The 21,501-nt window shown below is 37.7% G+C and overlaps 1 pseudogene across 1 annotated transcript; it reads left to right on the forward strand.

Annotated features, from left to right (window-relative positions):
• The first annotated feature begins 3,528 nt into the window (after window positions 1–3,528).
• On the forward strand, window positions 3,529–13,749 carry LOC145580020 (methylthioribose-1-phosphate isomerase-like; annotated as a pseudogene). Its single transcript, XR_014099256.1, has 9 exons — window positions 3,529–3,757; window positions 3,886–3,941; window positions 4,681–4,839; window positions 4,970–5,069; window positions 5,151–5,293; window positions 5,480–5,589; window positions 11,885–12,023; window positions 12,104–12,372; window positions 12,451–13,749. The product of XR_014099256.1 is annotated as a methylthioribose-1-phosphate isomerase-like (transcript).
• The last annotated feature ends 7,752 nt before the right edge of the window (window positions 13,750–21,501 follow it).

Consider the following 21,501-nt stretch of genomic DNA (forward strand, 5'->3'; position numbering starts at 1 on the left):
TGGTTGGTAATCTTGGTGTATTAGGTAATTAGGTACAGTACTAATGTACAATTTTGGATTTTGTGATTGTGAAATACTTGGGAGTTTGGAACCACACTTTGTACTCCTATTTTTTTTTTATGAAGATAGCCTAAGAGCAATGGCGGTTCCAGAAATTGCTCGTTATGGGTTCGAACTAGGGATGTCAGTCAGGCAGGGATGGGTCTTAGTTTGGCGAGTGGTGGGGCGGGGATGGAGATAAAAATTATACCCGCCATGGGTGATGGGGACAGGGGTGGATTTTATGTTATACTCGCCCCATCCCCGCCCACCCTACCCGCTCCACTTTGTACCCGCCTCATCCCCACCTCTCACCACATTTTTATATTTTTAAAAACAAAGTTATATACTTTTATACTATTAAAAAAAATTATGTAAAATAAAATAGTAGATATAATAATTTGTAATACACTATTATTATAACTAAAAAAGTGTGTAATATTAACAGTATTTTTTTTTTTAATTTGTAATCTATATTAATTATGTTGGATTTTGTATTAGGAGGTGGGGATTAGGCGGGTCTTAGGTGGGGATTAAATGGGGATGGATATCCAAGTGGGGGATGGAGCGGGGATGGTTTTGGAATTGTACCCGCTGAGGCGGGAATGGGGATAAATTTTGGACCCGTCGCGCAGATGGGGATGGGGATGAAAATTTTAGATGGGGACGGGAATGGGAAGACCAACATCCGCCCCGACCTGCCCCATTGACATCCCTAGTTCGAACTCTCCAAACAATACATGGATATCAAATATCATAATTCAAAATAAAATTTGCATTTGCTAATCCGGGTGTGCACAGTATATGTCAATTATAACAATAAATAAATAAATAATTATAAGCTTTTCATCTCCAAATTGTAAAATACAATGCAAAAATATATACTATGTACATATTAACATTCTACAATCTACATTACATTCACTTAATCAATGAGATGAGGAGAGAGGAGAGAGGAAGAAGTTAAGGTTTGAGTGTAATTGGAAATTTCGATTTTTGTTTCTCTATAATTGGGAGTTGGGGGGATAAGTTAAGAAAATAATAATAATAATAAAATAAAAAGAGGTTAAGTTTCGAACCCCTAAACTTTGTTCTAAAATTTAAGGCTTTCACCACTACAACGAGTGTTGTATAGTCAAATAATGTGTTGAATTTAATATTTATCCCCATCTGTTTTCTTTAAAAAAAAACATATTTGTTTTTTCTCGAATCCAGTATGGGTTCAATTGAACTCATGGAACCCATACTGGAATTGTCACTGCCTAAGAGGATCAACTTAATTTTGTTTTATAAATGGTGTTGGAAAATTTCAGATTGCTAAACACTTAGTCTTGAATCATGTGAGAAGGATAGCCGGTTTTCTTCATGATTAGCTCTAACTAGTGGCCAAATTACGTTCACTAAAAGATAAGTAAGAAAAACAAAGATTCATTTATCTAGTCTTAAAAATAACTGTTAATATTATTTTGAACTATCCAAGGGTTTTTCCATTCATTCTGATAGATTGTCACTAATGAGTTAGCTTAGGTAATACAAGCATTAAAATTTCTTATATATAAGGCCCTGTTTTTTACAGCTGTTTTGCTGAGTCCTACCCTGCTGATTCCTGCCTTGCTCTGCTCTGCTTCAATTTACTATGCTCTGCTTAAAAATAATACTTAATATTGAATTATTATAATAATACTTAATAATAATAATTAATATTGAATTATTATAATAATAATTAATATTTAATAATAATAATAAATAAATAATATTTAATAATTATAATAATAATTAATATTGAATCAAAATAATAATAATAAAAATTTAATAATAATAATAATAAATAATTAATATTTAATAATTATAATAATAATAATTAATATTGAATCAAAATAATAATAATAATAATAATAAAAATAATTTAATAATAATAATAATTTAATAATAATAATAATAAATAATTAATATTTAATAATTATAATAATAATTAATATTTAATAACAATAATAATCATAGTAATAATAATAATGATAATAATAGTAATAACAATTATTATTATTATTAATAATTGATTTTTTATAATAAAAATTAATATTTACAGATAATAAATAATATTTAAAGATAATAATATTGAATGATTATAATAATACTAGTGATAATAGTAGTAGTAGTAATAATATAATAATAAAAAGAATAATAATAATAGTAAATATAATAATAATAATAATGAAATCTGCTCAACTCGGCTAGGCTCTGTTCTGCTCTGCCCAGAAGCTCAAAAGAACAGGGCCTTAGAACTATCCTACTGAATCATGTGATAAGTTTTTAGTTTAAAGTTTTTTTGAATTTTATTTTTTTGAAATCAAGTGATAAGTTTTCCTTTTTTTATTTTAGTTTTTTATTTGCCTTATTCAGGTTAAGCACATTATTAACGTTTAATATAAAAAAAATTATGAGAATTTGAATTGGTGGCACATAATGTATTTACACCGAGAGTATAATTGTGGTCCTTATGACACAGATGATATGGGACAAACTTAAAAGAGTTAAATTAAAGGAAATTGGGGCAAATAACATTTGATGGATGGAGTGTTGGACTAACGAAGTATGTTAGGATGCTTAATCTAAGCTAAGTGGTAGTATATAAGGGAATTTGGCGATTTTGCTTAAAAAAAACTATGATATTATGGTGCATCTACTATGTTGAGAATATAAATTGACAATAATTTCTATCACTTTTTTTAAGTGCATCACTTACCTAAATTGATCGGTTTTTAAAGTACATCACTTAATTTTTTGATAATCTTGTTTTTTTATTATTATTGTACTCGTATCTCTCTCTCCTCACAGGGTTCACACTTTTATTTATGTTTAGATTCCCTCATGTTACATCTCTTCTTAAAACTATATGTCAGTCAAAGTGACACACTTTAAAATTGTTTTACTACTCCATAATTCGGATTTGGACTGGGTCAAGTTCCAATTGAGGGGAAAGCACGTCTAACATGTGTTAACAACCTTCTAATGTCTCAAATTTGAGATCATGGTTAAAGTGAAACAACTCCCTTACCATTAATAATCTCGAAATCCCCTCTTGATTATTGCAAGTCGATTGCGTATTTGTACGGACGGCTGGGCACACTAAAACAATATTACTCCGTATTATTTCCTCCGTTTCTTTTTTGTTGATACGTTTCCTTAGTCACATTTGCCAATGCACAAATTCAACTATTAATACTTTTAATTACTGATAAGTAAAAATTATAAAAAGTTAATATTTTGAAAATATATGTTGCGACAAATTTAATAAAATCCCACATGCCTATGATTTTCATTACGTATAAAGTACATAATACCGTCAAATGAGAATATATGAATAGTGCTAAAATCAAAACATGTCAAGCAGAAAAAACGGAGGTAGTATTTTTTTTTTTTGGAATCAGATGCTAAAAGTGCTTAAGCCTAGGAGCTGGACAAAATTAGCCCATCACTAACATTTGAGAGTTGAGACGACGAATAGATTGAATTATTGTCTGCTTTTTCGGCAAAGTTTAATACAGTATAAATCAACTCAAAACCCCTTACAATAGGAAAACACTTCAATTTTCTGGGTTTCTTACATTCTACAGAACAATAATTCCGTTCAAAAATGGCGAATAATTCCAATCACAGTGAAATTCATGCTCTTCAATCAATCTGCTTCAAGCGTGGTTCACTTCAGCTTCTCGATCAGGTTCGCTTTCTCTCTCCTGCAAATTCATCAACTTTATCAATTTCTTCAAATTATTATATCATTTTAATTTGTATGAATCATAAAATTATATGCTAATTATGCTGTAAATTGTTGTTGATGTTTAACAGAGGAAGCTTCCCTTAGAAACTGTCTACTTGGATATTTAAAATGCTTCTGATGGATGGTATTTCTATTAAATTTTTCTTTTTATTTGATTGTAAATATTATTTGTTGATTTTGATTTTGGAACTTTGTTACCATGTTTGTAAGATGCACAAATGGTAGAAATTAGCATGTATAATGGGGTTGCATAAATTTATGTTTAACTATCTATTTACTGTATATGAGATTAGATGTACTGTATCTGAAGATGAGCAACACCTTATGGCCTGCTTGTAGAGACATTACCCCCAACCCCGAATCGTAGACTTATTGAGTTTAGCCTCATCGTGGTGTACTGTACTATATGTCTATCTGGTTGGTCATTTGGTTGAATGTGAGAAATTATAATTTCTAGGAAAGGTTTTGATTGCACTATATAGTGTTTATTCCACTTGAGAGCAAAAGATGTGAATCAATTATATACATAGCTTCAGCTGCTTGACTATTAACTTGTTAAGTAATATAGCTCGAGTAAATAAATCGCCAAAATTATAGTGGAGAACCTATCTCAAGTAGCATTGTGCAATAGATAGCTTCTTTTCATGAAATTAGATTATTCCTGGGATTTGTGGGGTTTCAAGTTTCAACACTAGGTGCCTAAAGGACCTGAATTTATTGGATGGAGTCAGTACTATTGCCAATCATCATTACTACTCGCTGTTTAGATGTCACTTAGCTTTAGAAAAAACAGATTGTCATTCTTTCTCCAATATTTGGAGGGTATACTTGCCCTTCTTAAGCAATTTCTTCTTCTAATTCAGGTTTGCAATTAAAGAAATGGTGGTTCGTGGAGCACCAGCAATTGCAATTGCAGCTGCCCTCTCTCTGGCCGTGGAAGCTGTTAACTTAGAAAAATTCCAAGGGACTGCTGATGATGCTGCTTCATTTCTTGCACAGAAATTGGAATATCTAGTCTCTAGGTTTGTTGCAAGTACCATTAACTAGTTGATCGTATAAAACCAAATCTTTGTTTGAATCAAAATTTTCTGTGTTTGACTTCTCAAATTGGTGTGTATGCTGATTTTGCATTCATCATCTATGTATGTATAGCCGTCCAACTGCTGTGAACCATTCGGACGCTGCCACAAAACTTAAAGAAATCATTGTCAAAGCTGCTTCCACGTGCTCAGAAGCAAATGCTGTGTTTCAGGTAGGATAGCTTTTTCCTCTTGTACTTTAGATTTGCTTATTATATCTTAAATTCATTAGATTCTTCATAATAGTGTCCTAGGCTTACATAGAAGCTGCTGAAATAATTCTTGAGGATGATGTTGCCTCAAACAAAGCAATTGGTTCTTATGGAGCTAGTTGCTTTGAAAGTCAGTTGAAAGATGCTAAGAAAATATCCATCTTGACTCATTGCAACACTGGGAGGTATGTTGTTTCTCAGACATCATGATCCCTGATAATATTTGTATCGAGCTATCTGAGCATGTTCCATCAGTTAGTTATCCACAAATGTTCTTGCAATATTGCAAGATAGATATTCTTTCCTATAATTTCTATTGGATGTCATTTCTATTTGATTTTGTTGAGATTGCTGTGGCTTTTTCTCAACAGTCTTGCAACCGCTGGATGGATATGGTACTGCATTGGGGGTAATTCATTCCGTCCATGCCCAAGGAATCCTTGAGAAGGCCTATTGCACAGAGACTCGGCCATTCAACCAAGTGCAACGGAATAGCGTAATAACAACAATGTAATAGGCGTAAGGTTGGATGATTGATTGATAAAGCTTAAAGCTTGCAAAAGGGTTCCATGGCTTTAGGCCATGACTCTCCAAGGTTCACTTCCAATTTTCTGAATGCCTTCTACTTTCTATCCTTCTACTACTTATACTACTACAGCCCTATGTTACTCGGACTTGGGTACCCATGTCCGACACGGGTACGTGTCCAAGTGTCCGACTCGGCTATTTTGTGAAAAAATTCTATGATTTTCAACTAAAATGAAGTGTCCATGTGTCATACCCATGTCCGAGGGTCGAGGGTCCGACACGGGTACTTGAGGTAAAATGAAGAGTCCGAGTAACATAGCTACAGCCTTCATCAAAATGGCAATTTAGCCTTAATTAATACAAGTACTATTGTTTGTCATATTACTACTTTAGTCTAGTACAACAAAAGGTTAAAGCTGCATGTCCCCTTGCTGCTCCTTAGCGGTTCTCTTCCCTCTCTTGCGCTGCTTGTGTCTTGCTGTTGCTGTTGTTAAGTTGCAGCCCCTGTTTTTGTCTTCTCTGGTACACCAATGTCACGGGAGGCTGAGACTGTATTGCAATACCGCCCCCCAAAAGTGCCACCTTGTCCTCAAGGTGGAAGCTTGGGAATCGGTCTTGGATTGTCGCTGCATCCTCCCATGTAGACTCAAAATCCGGAACCCCTAGCCACTTGATTAGAACCTCGAGCTTGCCCTGCTGCTGTCCCCCCTTTCTCCGCACCTCAAGCACACTCTCCGGTTCCACCACTAATTCCAACTCTGAGGTGAGTTGAGAAGGAATCGTAGGAGAGCTAGGCACAGCACCAATCGCGCACTTCAGCTAAGAAACATGAAACACGGGATGGAAGTAGCTTGTAAGCAACTTGTCCCACTCGCTGCACTATTTCATACGGACCATAGAACCTAGCCGCGAGCTTTTCATAAGGCCTCCTCGCAAGTGAGCGTTGTCTATACGGCTGAAGCTTGAGAAATATGAAATCCCCAACCTGGAATTCCTCGTCTCTACGCTTCCCATCGGCATTCTTCTTCATAATTTGCTGCGCTCTTATGAGATTAAATTTCAATTCATCAAGCATCATATCTCGCTCCTGCAGTAACTCCTCGGCTGACCCCACGACTGACTGCCCTGCTCCCACCCTAATCAATTTGGGCGGTTCCCTTCCATATACTGCCGGAAAAGGTGTAGTTTGGGTGGATGATTGGGGTGTGGTGTTGTATGAATATTCGGCCCACGGAAGCCACTTAGCCCAAGTCTTCGGTTGACCACTAGCAAAACAACGGAGATACATCTCCAATCTCTTGTTCACCACCTCGGATTGGCCGTCCGTTTGGGGGTGATAAGAGGTACTCCGCTTCAAATCCGTACCTTGCAAGCGAAATAGCTCCCTCCAAAAAATGCTAAGGAACACACGATCCCTATCCGATACAATGCTAGCCGGAATGCCATGTAACCTTACAATCTCTCGAACAAAAATTTCAGCCACGGTGAAAGCAGTAAAAGGGTGTTTCAAACCAATGAAATGGGCAAATTTTGATAGTCTATCAACAACCACTAAAATTGTATCGAACCCCCTTGATTTCGGCAAGCCCTCCACAAAATCCATGCTTATATCTTCCCAAATTCTCTCCGGAATTGGTAATGGTTGCAACAACCCCGCCGGAGATTGTTGTGAAAATTTGTTCCGTTGGCAAACCGTACACCCACGAATGTAATTAGCTACATCCTTCCTTAATCCGCCCCAAAACCAATTCGCACCAATCTTCAAATATGTCTTAGTTTCTCCGGTGTGCCCTCCTTCCGGAGAGTCGTGATAAGCCTTGAACAAGGCTGCCTTGTGTATGGAATTCCTAGGAAGGACCACCCTGCCTTTGTACAATATTTGTCCATTATCCACAACATAACCATGAGGACCCTGTCCTTTTTCGATCTCACCTTTCAATTTTTGCAGCCCTTCATCCTTCATTATTTCCTCCTTCAAACTACTCCAATCTATTACTTGTGTAGCCATGAGCGCCCCACACTCCAATTCACCTTCTTCTCCTTCATCTCGGCCCCTCCTTGATAGAGCATCCGCCACCTGGTTAGCCACCCCGGGTTCATATTGCAAATCAAAGTCGAAATCGATAAGTTTGCGCACCCATTTTTGGTACTCCATACCAATCTCACGTTGTTGTGTGATATATTTGAGACTTTGTTGATCGCTCCGGATAACAAATTTCCTTCCCAAAAGATAATGCTTCCATTTCTCAACCGCTAAGCATACCGCCATCAACTCCTTCTCATAGATGGATTTACTCCGACCTCTAGGGCCGAGTACTTTGCTAAAGAAAGCCACCGGTCTACCTTCTTGCATTAACACGGCTCCGAGCCCTCCCCCGGAAGCATCCGACTCTACAATGAAACTCTTGGAGAAGTCCGGCATAGTGAGTACCGGAGCCGACACCATTGCCTCTTTCAAGGCTTGAAACGCTTCCTTGGCCTCCATTGACCAACCGAAACAATCTTTCTTAAGCTGCTCTGTCAAGGGTCTAGCAATATGGGCATAATGATGGATGAATTTTCTATAATAACCCGTTAATCCTAAAAATCCCCTTAATTCCCTTAGAGTTTTTGGAGTGGGTCATTTAATCATTGACCCCACCTTCTCAAAGTCCACTGCCACACCCTCACTCGAAATTATATGGCCCAAATAAGCCACCTTAGCTTTCCCAAATTCACATTTTTTATAATTTGCAAACAGTGAGTGTCTTTCTAGCGTGGCTAAGACTAATTGCAAGTGAGTTACATGTTCCTCCTTACTAGCACTATACACCAAGATATCATCAAAAAATACAAGAACGAATTTGCGTAAAAATGAACGGAATACCTCATTCATCAAAATTTGGAAGGTTGCCGGAGCATTGGTTAAGCCGAAAGGCATCACCAAAACTCGTAGTGCCCTTCGTGGGTGCGGAAAGCCGTCTTATGAGTGTCCTCCGGCCGAACCAAGATTTGATGATACCCCGCCTTAAGATCGAGTTTGGTGAACACGCGAGCTCCATGTAATTCATCCAAGAGTTCATCAATCACGGGAATGGGATATTTATCGGGGACCGTCTCCTTATTAAGAGCCCGATAGTCCACGCAAAAGCGCCATGAACCATCCTTCTTCTTGACAAGTAACACGGGGCTAGAGAAGGGGCTTGTAGAGGGGTGAATAATTCCGGCTGCCAACATTTCCCGAATCAACTTTTCAATCTCGTCTTTTTGGAATTGCGGGTATCTATAAGGTCGAACACTCACGGGGTTGCTGCCCTCCTTGAGTATTATCGAGTGCTCGTGGCCCCTAGCTGGTGGTAACCCTTTGGGCTCTTCAAAAACACCTTCGAATTTCCTCAACAACTCACGAAGAAAACAGGGCACGGCTTCCCCTGTTTCTGTCTTCCCTTGTTCTTCCAGTAAGTTCAATTCGACTAATACCCCACTTCCCTGCTTCCGAATGGTTTTAATCATTGCCTTGAGAGTAATGCCGGTCTTTGCGAGCGTGGGATCCCCTTTAATTGTTACCATTCTCTCTCCCAAGGTGAAACTCATCTCTTGTAATCGCCAATTAGTGAGGACGGAACCCAATTTCTCTAACCATTGGACTCCTAGAATCACGTCGGAGTTGCCTAATTTCAGTGGCAGGAAGTCCTCCACTATTTCAACATCGGCGGTGAGCTTCACTCGCACTCCCACGCACTGCCCTCTCCCCTTAACCGTTTCACCATTACCCAATGACACTCCGAAAACTCCATCACCCGAAATTATCAACCCGAGTTTATCCACCGCTTGAAGCGCTATGAAGTTGTGCGTCGCCCCGGGGTCGATCATGACCACCACACTCTGCCCATTAATCTCACCCATAAATCGCATGGTTTTCGGGTTGGATAATCCGACAATAGAACACATGGAAACGGAGGTATTTGTGACTTCGTCCTCAGTTCCCTGATTACTCATGGCTGTCAACTCCCCTTGCTCTTCGTCTTCCTCTTCGTCTACAAGAAGCAAGCTCAGCCCCTTAGCAGAGCACACGTGCGTCGGTCCAGTCCAGCGACCATCGCATTTAAAACACAAGCCCTTTGCTCTCTTTTCTTGGATTTCTCGCTCCGTCAACCGCCGGACAGTGCCGCTGAATTGGGTGGAGCTTTGGCTGTTGCGGTGTTGGAGGGGTGTCGTGGGTTGAGTGGATTTAAAAGTTGGGTTGGATGGGGGTGTTTGTGAAAGAGGTGGGTTGAAAGTTTGGGTTACTAGTTTGGGCTGGGCTCACTCCTAACAATGTTGAAGCTGGGCTTTTGTTAAAGTACGAATACGGGCCGGGTTTGGTATATGCTCCATCGGGTCTTTTAGTTGAGCTGACCCGATTCCTTTCCTCGACCCGGATTGCCAGATCCATGGCATCCTCTAGGGTCATCGGGTTCAACATCCGAATTTCAGCACGGATCTCCTCTTTAAGTCCATTCACGAATTGCCCCTTCATAATACTCTCCGGGACGTCAGTTAGCGGCGCCGCCTTCTCGATAAACAACCTCCTATACTCCACCACCGTGCTCGTGTGGGTCACTGCCAGCCACTGTTCGTGTAGGGTCCCCGAGTTCACCGGTCGGAACTGGTTTAGAACACGGCTCTTCATATCGTCCCACCCCACCATGGGTCTCCTCCTACTCTCCCATTGGTACCAAAGAAGCGCGTCGCCGTCCATCGCCACGACTGCGGCTTGTAATTTCTCCGTTTCAGACAGACCGTAGAATTGAAAAAATTGCTCACCCCGGAGGATCCACCCGTCGGGGTCGGAGCCATTAAAGGATGGCATTTCCAGCTTCCGGTATCGCCAATTTCCACCCCCCTCACGGTTCTCTTGGTTGGGCTTTCGAATTCCTCCCCCCGCGCCGGTGTCCCAGTTGCCAAACCTGAGACCTCCACCTACTAGTGGTGTTTCTCCGAAATTCCCCTCCCTAAACGGCTGATTTATCTCCTTGTTCTGCAAAGCCGCCATCATCGCCCTCATTTCTTCGATAAACTGGTCTTGCTTGCGAGTTAGAGTGTTTTGGATTGAGTTTTCCCCGTCTCCGATCTTCTCGAGAATTTCTTCCATTCGCTCTTCTAGCGCGGCCACCCTCTCCGGTGTCACCGTCAGCGGCGTCGGCGGCATTCTGCTCTGATACCAAATGCAACGGAATAGCGTAATAACAACAATGTAATAGGCGTAAGGTTGGATGATTGATTGATAAAGCTTAAAGCTTGCAAAAGGGTTCCATGGCTTTAGGCCATGACTCTCCAAGGTTCACTTCCAATTTTCTGAATGCCTTCTACTTTCTATCCTTCTACTACTTATACTACTACAGCCTACATCAAAATGGCAATTTAGCCTTAATTAATACAAGTACTATTGTTTGTCATATTACTACTTTAGTCTAGGACAACAAAAGGCTAAAGCTGCATGTCCCCTTGCTGCTCCTTAGCGGTTCTCTTCCCTCTCTTGCGCTGCTTGTGTCTTGCTGTTGCTGTTGTTAAGTTGCAGCCCCTGTTTTTGTCTTCTCTGGTACACCAATGTCACGGGAGGCTGAGAGTGTATTGCACCAAGTAAGTTCATGTGATGTACCACACTCAAAATTTTGGTGGCTATCAACTATCATACACATTACAAAAGCACAGGCCAAAAGAAAAAATTGTACAATTGATGCTTTTGGTAACCTAGATCACCCTAATAATTTTGGACAGGAGATATCTTATGCTTCCGAACACCTTTTAGCTTTTGGAAATCATAAGTGTGTGATAATATCATAACAGTCTGCTCATGTTTTGAGCTTGTTTGCATCATTATCTAATTTCCAGATAGAATTTATTTTGTATTAGAAAGATGTGAGCATCCAGCAAATTATGTCAAGCCTAATAACACAGTACGAAGTAGTGAGGAAAACTCAGTTTCTCCGTGAAGGTTGCTCCTATGTTGTAGAGGGAGTGTCGATTGGTGAATAGGTCTAAGTGAATAAGTAAAATAACTGAACATGCCATTAAAAAGCCAGTTTAAATTTCTGATTAATTGTTTCTTAAAATATGGGCAAAAATTAAGTTATTCAGCATATTATGTGAAATAACAATTGTAACATTCTAAGTCTAACAGAATTGTATAGCAAAGTCGTCCGTCCCCCCCCCCCCAACAGTTTATATGATCCCACCCATTTTCTCTGAGGCTTTGCTATACTCATGCTTTATACTCTTTTTTATAGGGATCTAGGTTAACTGCTTTTGAGCTGGTGCATGACAATATCCCAGCTACGCTGATAGCAGATTCTGCAGCATCAGCCTTGATGAAGGCTGGACGTGTTCAAGGAGTCATTGTAGGAGCAGATCATGTGACTGCAAATGGTACTCAGGATTGTTGAAATTTATTGTGGCATGGAGGGCAGGGGATAATGTCATTTATTGATTTTATATGCTATTTGCAGGTGATACTGCTAATAAAATTGGAACTTACAGCCTTGCTGTGTGTGCAAAGCATCATAGTATTCCATTTTATGTTGCTGCACCTCTTACCTCAGTCGATTTGTCCTTGCCTTCTGGAGAATCCATTATCATTGAGGAAAGATCCCCAAAGGAATTATTGAATTCTCATGGAGGACTTGGAGAGCAAGTTGCTGCATCTGGAATCTCTGTTTGGAATCCGGCCTTTGATGTTACTCCAGCAAATTTAATATCTGGTATCATCACAGAAAAGGTTGATGCTTAACCCCTACACTTTAGAGGCATGGTAGTTTGGATGTTTGGTGATGTTGATTTTGCATCATTTCATCAGGGTGTAATTACAAAAAGCCAGAATGAGGATTTTGACATCAAAGGTTTTGTGCAAAAAATGGTAGCCCAATGAGATTTTTTGGAGACCAGAGCCAGCTGCTAGTTACAAGGAGCTGCGAGAAACGATTTATTGAATAGGTTAGTGACCCTGTATTATTTCTCAACAATTAATGGTTGCAAGGTTGGGGAAAAAGAGAGGGGGGGGGGGGGGTTGGGGGTGCAGGCCTGTTTATCCTTTTTTCAGTTGAGCTTCATATGGAGTAATATCCATTTTCCCAAAAAGAAAAAATTGCATCATAAGATGAGTTTATTCTTGTGATTGTACGACAGCTATAAACAATTTAACTAGTTCTTATAATATAGGAAATTTTGACATTTGGTACCAGGGAAAACACCTCGCTTTACATTTGCTATCGGTTTAATTTTTTTTTTTTTTTTTTACTTTGCTACCACTTAAATCAAAGTTTGTTAAAAATCACTACCTGATGTCTTACACCGTTACTATTTCCGTTAGTGGCGCCCAACCACCGTCCAGCCACTTGTCCTTCCCCACCCACCAGCTGCCCAAGCCACCTCCACCGTCGCCTAAGCCCAATCCCCTGCCCGCGACTCCAGCCACCCAGCCCCCAACGACAGTAGTGTCGGCGCCGGCGTCGCGACCCTCCCCTGAAAACCCCTTTCCAGCCCTGATCCCAGCCCCCTCCCCTCGAAAACCCGATCCAAGCCCCTGTCCCAGCCCCCCCTCCCCTTGAAAACCCGATCCCAGCCCCTTCCCTTATAAAACCCGATCCAGCCCCATTCTGACCAATCCCATGCCGCGCGAAGAAGTTGTCAGAGTTCCCCAGCCACTTAAACCACCATAAGCGAAACCCTAAAACCCGTTTAGGATGGTTTGGGGCTGGTGGTTTAGGTTTAGGGTTGTTGGTTTTGGGTGGGGAAGGGGAGGGGTTCGATTCCGACACAAATCACCGGCGCCGGCCGCTTGCAGGGGGAGGGTGGCTGACGGGGAGGGGCTAGGCTTTTTTGGGTGGCTGGTTTTTTTTTTTTTTTAAATTTTTTAATTTTTTTTTTTTCGAATAAACTGTTCCGTTAACGGATTCCGTAAAGTGGTGGTGATTTTTAACAAACTTTGATTTAGGTGGTAGCAAAATAAAAAAAAAAATTAAAGCGATAGTAAATGTGAAGCAAGGTCTTTTTGTTGGTACCAAATGTCAAAATTTCCTATTATATATATACATTGTGATGGAATATATATATTTCAAAAAATATTTTTAATGATGTTTATATTCTTGAATCTATGTATATGTGCTCATGTGCTGCATTATATTTTGATTAGCAAGCTAAATAAAAATTATGCTCATTGGAGGTGGTGGTAAGACTGGTAACTCAAGCCACTAAGAAGGATTTCTTTTTTATTACTTGTGCTCTTAATTTGGCTTTTTACTTTCTGAAGACTTTATTTCTGTTGGAATTTGGCTTTTGGAAAACACATCCAACGCGAACACCTCGCAACCACTCTATAGAACTTTTCCTTAATGTTAGGCTTGCATTCTAGTCCTGTGTTATTCAATTTCTTGTACACCCTGTAATGGGTACTCTGTATGGTCAGTATTGGATGAAAGTTTTGTTGTTGAATGAATGCAGAGTACTCTGTATACAAAACAAAAATTGTCGTAAACAGAAAATATGTGTAAATGTTGTACACTGATTCTAGGAAAACTAATGCGTGTTAACCTTGAAGTGAATGATTATTGGAAGTGCTGCATAATTTAATTTTGATTTTTTTTTAAAAAAAAAAAACTAAGCACGAAAGTATTATGGTCATTATGGATGAAAATTATGATATATGGAGTCATGGATGTAAGTCATGAGGGATAAAACTCTCTTTCTCACTAGAACAAAAGGTCTCTTTGTAGTTGCAATGAGTGATGATTTTGGTTAACAACCAAGCTAAGAAACGCTCAAATCAAATAAAATTTAAAATAAAAATAATTTTTTTAATTAATTAATGGACCTCCATGGTATTTATAGGCCATATCCCAACCTGTTTAAAGTTCTAATACACTTTAGAAAGCAAGAATAAAGATCAACAAAAGAAAATAAAACATACACCTATATAATAGAACTCCTAAGTCAACTAGGATTCGACGGAAGCAAGACTTGATCAAATCTGAAAATTAACACTACTTTAAACCAACATGCAAGTCTCATGGCTAAAATAAAATACTAAAGACTATAGTAAATTAAAATCCTAAGTTCTTTAAACAAGAAAAATCCTTTCAAGTGAAAGACAATAAGCAAAAAATCTAGATACTTAAACTTTAAGAAACTTCCAAGAACCGTCCATTTCCTTATCGAAGATCCATGGATTACAAATATAATAGATTCACCTTGCTTGGAATGTATCATGAAGTAAGGAGGTGTTTGGTATGGGGTCTTTAGGAAAGGATTGATTCCCTTGTTATTTGTTTGGTCTTTTTAGACTGTGTTATGATGGTGGTTGAAGCTCTCTTTGTGGTGTTGTTGGTAGTGATGGAGGTTGTAGAATGACAGATGGTGGATTGGTGTTAGTAGTTTTGTTTCCCTTTCCCTTCTTATGTCTGTACAAACATTTTCATTTTTCGGACCTTTTTTCTTTCTCTCCTCGTAACCTTTTCTTTATTCCTTTCTCTTTCCCTCTTGAAATGACCTCTAAAATATTTCATTTTTTTGTTGTTGTTGTTTTAATAGAATTGTACTAAAGATGGCGCCCAAAGACAAAGGATACTATATATCTTAATCAGAACTGCCGTGTACTTTTATATGCTGATAAAGGCATACTATATAGTCTTACAATTCCCTCAAAAAAAAAAAAAAAAAAATAGTCTTACAAACTACAATATTAAGTAGAAATGAAATTAAAAAAAAAAAAAAGTGTCTATCTTAGACTAATAACGCAGGGTCTTCATCTTCATCTTGATGTGGCTCTGATGAGGGTGGGATAATAGGCAAACCAATGGAGAGAAAAGCAGAGAAAGCAGCATAAAGGCGGGTGAAAAGATGGCTGAGAAAGCTGCGAGAAACAGAGGGCCAAAGAGAGAGGAGTAGGATCCATGGGTGGAGATACAAAAAAATAGGGGTTGGACATAGGACAGAGAAAACGAATGCAATAGTAATGAGTAAGGACCATCCATCCCGAAATCCAATTCGTAAGAGGGTGAGAAGGTGACCATTGTCATCTTCAGTAAAACAAATCTTCAAGGAAGTGGAGAGATAGGCAAGTGTCATAACAAAATTCAGTAAGATAGCTTTGAGTAGAATTTGTGGGCTGGGATTGATGTGATCATAGAAAAGGTATGCTAAATAAGGTCTTAAATATTGGTTGATAAGAAGTAAAAGAACCCACCTTAGATCATAGTAGTATAAGGGTTCTATAGTATGTTCAAGCTGGGTTGCTTGGTTTTGCCTATTGTTGGTCCTGTTGCAGCAAAAAACCCGACACATGAAGGTCTTGAAGGAGGGCCAGATACAAAGGAGTAGGATGGAAGGATGAAAGTAGTAAAAAATAGGAGCTGGACAGGTGAAAGAGAATACGAGGGCAGCAATGAGGAGGAAGTGCCTCCTTTGCCAATACTGCAGTACCAATTCGATCCATAGAATAACGAGGTAGCAATTATCAAGCTTATATAAGTACATCTTGAAGGATACTACAAGGAAAAAGATCAATGCTGCAATAAGTAAGGTAAGTTTGAAGAGGCTTTGTAAGGAGGGATAAGAGGAAAAGAAGAGGAAAACATCTGGCCTCGACTTATTGATGATAATTAAGAGGATCCATTTGAGTTCAAAGTAGTTAACTTCTTGATTTTGACTGTTTTCAGGCATATTTTAGTGGTATCTTTCCTCAATATAGAAGAATGATGGAAATTTTTTTGCCTGTTGTTAGCGAGGCTGTTAATCCCCCGGTTTCCCTATCCACCTTTATATGCACAAGTGCTGAAGGGTTGGGATTAACATCCTAATCTATGAATCATTGAATCCTACTCACCTACTGTAAGAATTATGATGTTTCTATGAACCTGCTGATGCCCATGTGGGTCCTTTTATCCACTAGAGGGTCCTTTTATAGTTTTGTCAGGCACCAGAGGGTCCTACATTTTACCAAAAAAAAAAAAAAGGAAAAAAAGGGGGTCCTACATATTTTCCAAAAACAAAAAAAAGAAAAAAAAGAGGGTCCTACATGCTGTTCTTAGGCACGTACAAAGTTCTACATAGTGTTCTTAGGTACTTACAGAAGTGATCAGTGGCCGGGCCGGGCCGGGCCAAGGTAAAAAACTTGTCCATTTCTCGGGTCGGGTTGGGTCGGGCCAAGCTTCGGGCCGCAAAACGTGTGCCCAAACTAGTCGGGCCATACGGGCTTTTCGGGCCGGGCAAAAAAAATCAACTAAAAATGCAAAAAATCCATTTCCCAAACCCGTCCAAACTTTTTAAAAAACAGGCCGGCAGAGCCCGACCCGATTTCGGGCCGAAAACTTCTGTCCAAAACCCGCCCAAAATCGGGTTGGGTCGGGCCGGGCTCAGTGTGATCAGCTCTACTACATAGTTTTCTGAGGCACTTAGTGGAATAGTGGGTCCTATATACTTTCTCCGTGTTTTTTTAAGTGTTACAGTTTGACCGGCACACAGTTTTAGGTAATTTAATTGACTTAAATAAAATAAGAGGTAAGTAGGGTAGTTAGAGTATTAAAAAATTATAAAAGAAAGATAGTGGGGTTAATAGTTTATTAAAAAGTTATGAATGTGAGAGGAAAGATATACTACCTCTGTTAACTATTATTTGCAATAAAGGGGTATTATTTATGAGATATAAAATATTCCTTTGTTGCAAATAATAGTTAACGGAGGTAGTAATAAAAAAGTAGTAGTGGGTTTGAGTGGGGACCATGAGAGGAGAGAGATATAATATTTTAATGTAGCTTTTTGCCAAAAAAGAAAGTGTAACACTTGTTAAAACATGGCCGGATTTAGAAAGTGTAACACTTATTAAAACACGGAGGGAGTATGAAGAAATGCCACTAAAATACTAAATGCATATTTTTCAATAGTATTGTAACCATGTAGACTAGAATATAGTATATTGTGAATCAAACTAAACATCGAGAAAACAAATTAGCATCTTTATTAAACATAATACAAAAACACTCTTGACCTTTTCTTTCTCTAACTCCATCCTTATCCCCCACCGCCTCCACCGCTTCCTCTTTATCACCCCCTGCTCGCAGGCGACTGGCGTGCTTCGCCTAGCCGTCGTCGGCGAGCTCAGTCCTTCTGCTGGTCTTCTTTTTTCTGTTTAGTTTTTGGTTTTGCTGGTCGTTAAGTGAAGAGAGCAGGGTAATTTTCAAAGCCAACTTTCTTCATCCTCTTCGGTGGTTTCAATTTTTGGTGTATCGTCAGGTGTTTGCGGCTCAACGACTCAAGAAACAAAGGCTACTCTTAACGTCGCCGTTGAAAGGAATTTCGTTAATTAACTTCTCGATGGTAAAGGTGAAGTTACGGGTAGGGTTTCCTCTTGTATTCAAAGTTAGGTTCGATGAGGGGTTCTTTTTGCGTTGCCCTTGACGTTTGTTCTTGGTGGTGGTTTGGATTCCGCCGGTGAGGTGTTCTTTCGGGTTGACGCTGCCTACTGTTGTCTCTCGTATGTGTGTGTTTGTTTGCTTTTTAGTTGCTCTTGGTTTTTCTTAGTTTAGTCATGTTCTTCTTATTTAAGTTTATTGTTTTGTTAAGTTTGTTTGTTATTAATTCTCTTCCTCTACTTGCTCATGAGTTAGAGATGCATAGAGTAGTACTAGTTATGGAGGGTTATGAAGTGTTGTCGGTGTTCTTGGAGCCTCGTTGGGTCGGTTTTAGGGGTTGTAAGGTTAAGTAATCCCTTGCTAGTTTGGTTGGTGGTCCTTTTAGTTGCTTGTTTGGGGTGGGATCGTGATAAGGGGGTTGTCATGTTGCATGTGTGGATTCCCTCTTTGATAGTTTGGGCAATGTCCTCTGTGTTTGTGCTGGGACTAGCGGGTTTTAAGCAAGCAAAAAGTATTCCCTGCATTTGGAGTTTGCAGGGAGAAGGTAAGTTTGAGGGGAGAGGTTTGTTTGCTTGTCATGTTGCTTCTTGGTTGCGGGATGATTTGGGTCTTCATTCACTGACTATCATCCCAATGTCGGTGACAGTCATCATTAAAAATTTCAATCTTGAAGGAGGCTCCCCATCTTTAATGTTTGGGGTAAGCAAAGTCCTCCATTTTCTTTCATTCTATATAGGTAGAATAGCAGGAAAGAAACCTGCATTTTGGTGTAAGGTTTCTCTTGGCAGAGTTGTGGAAAAATTCGACTCTCGTGGTTTGGCTCCCGGACTCTTAAGAGGTGGCTATGCTTTTCAATCCCTAGGAGTGGAGTCGTGTGATGGGTCTTTTTTTCGGCAACAGGATGCTTTCGAGTTTCGGGTGTATTGTCACTACACTGCTTCCACCGGGATTTTGCATAGGAATTATGGCAAGTTTCAGTTCCCTTCTTTGGTGTTTGTTTGCATTATCTGTCCTTCTCCAAGGTTTTGGTTCATTTGGCAACTTTTGGTCCAAGAAAAGGTTTTGGTAAGAACCATTTGGTTTTCCGGGCTCCGAGATATTTGGTATGATGCACAAGGGTGTAATCATTCACTTCGATTTCCCTCTACTTGTTTAGGTAAGTGGGTTTTGTTGTTTTTAGTGCCTTTGTCTTGTTTTAGATCTTTTAGGTTGTAATCTGTCCTTTATTTACGAAGTTCTCACTGTCAAAAAAAAAAAAAAAAAAAAAAAAAGAAAACTAAACAAAACATCAATCAGTATTCAATCTACCTATTGGATTAATCTCACTTGTTTTCAAACCATCAACCTTTTGCATTTTTTTTTTATTTATTTTTTTTTATTTATTTTTTTATTTTTTGTTTTGCACGTGATTAATATTTTTTTCCGTTTATTTTTGTTTGTCCATTTAAAATTTTCATTTTGAAGAGAGAGAAATATTGACTATGAACATTAAAAATATACCAAAACAATACATATTCATATGGGACTTTATTAGAATTTGTCTCAATATATAGTTTCAACATATACTTTGTATATTTTTATTTTCTATATTGCAATAACTAGGTTAGGTCCCATGTCATGCACGGAAATTTCAATAATTATTTTTAAATTTAACACTGTATTATAATTTTTGACTTTCATATGTTATATTCATATTAATTAAATGTTGAAAATCAACAAAAAAAAAATGGCAGGAAAAATTACACTAAGAATAATTAACATGTGTCATTATTGACAAGTATTATTGAAGTATCCATAAGATACTAATTGATTGAAGTTCTAATAATAAATTATTCAAGAAAATAATAATAAAAAAAAAAGCATCATTTGATGATTTGATATTTGCATTTCATTATTTAATCATGTAACTTCTATTACATGATTAAAAAAATCGTGAAAAAATTATAAAATCTTGTTGTAATAAACGCATATAATACATAATATGTCTTAGGGCATGTTCACTTCAGCTTAATTTCAGTTCAGTTCAGCTCCAATCAATTCAGTTCAGTTCAGCTCCAATCAGTTCAGTTCAGTTCAAATCAGCTCCTAATTTCCTTCTCTCATAAATATTCATTTCAGCTCTATTCAGTTCAGCTCAACTCAGCCCCAATTAGTTCAGTTCAGTTTAATAAATGTGAACAGGTCCTTACCTAGAAAAAGAGTCCATAACAAATTATTAAGAATATTATTTTTAAACTTTTTTTTTTATTTAAGTTTGTAGTTGTCAATATGTTTTATTTTGGAAAGATTCATCAAAATCTTTCATTATACTTTGTAGGAAATTAATACCTTATATATTTAAAAACATTTGTTTCTAAAATAGGTTTTTTTTTCAAAAAAATAAAAAAAAATGAAAAAAAAATAAAGCTAAGGACACACCAGGAGATGACATGTGTCATTACTGGTGTGTTTTTTAGTATATAGTTACTAGATTAGGGCCCATGTCATGCACGGTAATTTCACTACTTTTAATTAGAAAAGTAATTAATGATATTTTTTAAATAAAAATATCATGAAAAAAAATATAATTGATAATATATTTATTAACACGACCCAACTTGATTAAGAAAAACCTAATAAATTGTGGAAATTTTGAACTTTATTGAATGAGTCTAATATTTTTTCATATAGCACGACAACATGACATAAAACAGACACGAAAAAAGCGGGTTTGTGTCGAGAGTTTCCGACTTGTTAATTAAACAGGTCAACATGACACATCATGTTCATTATATAGGTTTGGTTACTGTTAAAGCTTCCCAACCCGTTTAATTTCAAACCGGAACACAAAACGACATGACACGATACAATTGTCAGCTCTTATTTAAAAATTAAAATATACAAAGTAAAAGATATGAAAAATATTGTAATATAAATATGGAAAATATATAAAAATAAATTATTACAGTTATATGATATGGTGAATATTTTGTGTAAATTTTATAGTAAGTAGTTGGTGGTATATATTGACAAAAAAATAAAATAAAATAAAAAGGGAAAGGGGAATTTGGAGGGAAAAACATCACCAAGAATTGACATGTGTCATTCTTAGTGTCTGTTTTAGTACTATATATAATAGATTGATTGATATGTTAATAATATTATTTTTAATTTTTTTTTACTTAACTTTGTAGTCGTCAATATGTTTTATTTTTTAAAGAGTCATCAAAATCTTCTAATATACTTTGTAGGAAATTAATACCTTACATATTTAAAAAGATTTGTTTCTAAAATAGGTTTTTTTCAACAAAAAAAAAAAAAAAAAAAAATAAATTTCTACATGTGGCACATGTTATTGTTGGTGTGTCTTTTATTATATAGTTATTGATAAGCCTCCAACATTTGACAAATTCTACATTTTAGATTAAAGGACATCAAATCTGGCTTTGTTACATTCTAACTTATTTTGTACGAGTATGACTTCTTTTAACTTATTCACTAAAGTAATTTTTTTTTTAGCAAAA

The sequence above is a fragment of the Chenopodium album genome, chromosome 14, assembly GCF_948465745.1.
Source record: "Chenopodium album chromosome 14, dcCheAlbu1.1, whole genome shotgun sequence".
Classification (NCBI taxonomy): Eukaryota; Viridiplantae; Streptophyta; class Magnoliopsida; order Caryophyllales; family Amaranthaceae; genus Chenopodium; species Chenopodium album.